Source organism: Geotrypetes seraphini, chromosome 3, assembly GCF_902459505.1.
Source record: "Geotrypetes seraphini chromosome 3, aGeoSer1.1, whole genome shotgun sequence".
Lineage (NCBI taxonomy): Eukaryota > Metazoa > Chordata > Amphibia > Gymnophiona > Dermophiidae > Geotrypetes > Geotrypetes seraphini.
The window spans coordinates 23,774,789-23,777,194 of NC_047086.1; the positions used below are offsets into that span (position 1 = coordinate 23,774,789).

The 2,406-nt window shown below is 32.4% G+C and overlaps 1 protein-coding gene across 9 annotated transcripts in view; it reads right to left on the reverse strand.

Moving 5' to 3' along the window:
- Positions 1–579: 579 nt before the first annotated feature.
- The window catches only part of SYNCRIP (synaptotagmin binding cytoplasmic RNA interacting protein), a 232,325-nt gene continuing 230,498 nt past the window's right edge, over positions 580–2,406 (reverse strand). For all 9 annotated transcript variants that reach the window (XM_033937368.1, XM_033937366.1, XM_033937364.1 and 6 more), the window contains one exon: positions 580–2,406. This exon is cut by the window's right edge. The gene's annotated coding sequence lies outside the window, so the exon portion shown is untranslated.

A 2,406-nucleotide genomic window follows, 5' to 3' on the forward strand; every position in this document is an offset into this window, starting at 1 on the left:
AAGAAGCACTTTAGAAGGCTTGAGTTAAAATTTTATCACCTCTCATATCAAAAGGAGAGCTTATATTTATTTGAAATAAAAATTCATCAGAAATCAAAATTCAAGGTTCATATACAGTAGTTGATCACCTCTATTAACTAAGAGTAAACTATAACAATCCTGGGTCTGGTTCATTTGAATTTTCTCTTCTGTTTTGTGGTTGCGTTACAGTCCTCTTAGGTGAAAAACCCTGCAAGAGTAGCTGTTGAAACTATGAACCTTAATTACATAGTTGGCAATATTTCCAACTATGTTAGGCAAAAGAGGATACTCATGGGTCATCAAGATAATTCTCATTTATAACCAACTATATCACCTGAGAATTCACATTTACCTTGAGAAAATACAGCAAGCAAATAAGGGGAAATGAGTTACATGTATGAACCACTAATGCAGAATTTCTTGTTAGTCACAGGAAGTTGTGCTCAGAGTCCAATTATTTATGTTTATAATACTGAGCAGTAACAGCGGATAATATGCCTAATCAGCATATGTATTCAGCGAGACAAAGTAAAATACATAAAAACATGAAAATTACCATCACCTAAAACTGATCAACTTGACCAGGAATTTAATTGGCAAATAATTCTTGATGATCCTAAATGAACAAACAAGAACATATAAAACATACTTTTGTAGTTAAGTGACACTTTATATCTCACTATCCCAATAACTAACATCCAACATACTAAAATGATTTATTGGGATAACAAAAAAATAAAATAAAATAAAATTCATATGAAACATACAGGCCATTGGCAACCACTATTCTCTGAGTTATGCAAGTACAAGTAAACATACTGAAATGTATTTAATTCTATACTTTTAAACCAAACAATTTCTACGCTAACACACATTTATATTAATGACACATAAAAAAAATAAAAACTTTATTACAAAAATAAGTTACACTTGCCTCCAGCTTACAGTATAAAACAATTTTATTTGCAGGAATGCAAAATGATTGTTTGTCATGAGCATTTTGAACATATGACAATATTTCTGGTTAAAACGTATTTACTGGGGAAACTAGTGTATATAAAACCTCTTCATAGGCATACTACATCTGGTTTTCTTGGTGATGCCTATTTGGGATGTAGTTTAACTGCAGTATCCCTTTGGGAAGGAGAGAGAAGGCAAGTTTATTTTTCTGTGTTTTTTTCCTTTCTTGTTTTCCTTTGGGGGAGGGGCGCAACAGAGGATGTTTCACAACACTCACTGTTATCAAGGTGCTTTAGAAAATTAAAAATATATCACAAATGATTGTACTCTATTCTACAAGTTGTCATGATCTGCATGAGAAATGGAAAGCTGATCCATGTCTTTACAATGATCAGCATTAAAAAATGCACTAATGAAAACATTTTACATAAAATGAAATAACTTTTTGTCTAAAAAGCTAAACTACAGCCATGTTATTTTCTATGATTTATGAAAAACTTCAAATATCCAAATGTCAGGCTCTACTGTACAAGTGTCAGTTTTAATCTGACCTTTATAAAAGGGACACTGCAGTATTTAGTACAAGTTGCTGATGTACTTTTTTGAACATCTGATGTCTTACAAAAGTAACATCTTGCTAAACTATTATACATCCAAATAACTACAATATCTGAAGAAGCAAGGCTGCTTTTTCAGCCACAAATTACGACAAAAACAAGGCCTGTTATAGTAGCCATGAAGAAATCTGTCAAGCCTTTAAAACTAAAGGCAACTAAGAATGAAACATTGGTATATTTTTAGATATCCTCATGGCACATTAAAACAAGCCTTGCTTTTATCTACAAAGATTTTCTATGTACAGTACAGACAGGGTATAGTTCATTCCTCTGCTACTGAGGTAGATAACCAACCCTTTAAAAAGGTTCTGAAAAGAACCACTATCTGGAATGCCTGACTAACCAGCTCTGATGATCACACCTGAAACTGCTGTATCTGAACACAATTCAAGTGATTACTATAAAGATAGACAATCATGATTAACCTTCATGAGCAGAAACTAAAGGGAAGGGTACCAATGATGGTATTTCTCCATATAACTCCCAAAACATTTCAAATGTTTAAAAATATTGAGAACATATCAGAATACCGCTACTGGAACCCCAGAGTGAAAAATACTGGGAAAATTAATCTACTCAGAGCAGATTTTTGTTTGAAGAGAATAACTTGATTTTATCATGCTAAAATTTATAAAGATTTCCTCAAATGTACTGGGAAAATAGGATAGCTTTATGTTTATCAACTTGTACTGTACAGAAAACTGTAAAAGAAATTCATATCCAAGTCCATATAGTTAGCTCAAATGTCCCATATTTGAATCCATGATCTTCGCAGGAAGGTCTTCTGCCATAGAATATACTCCTATAC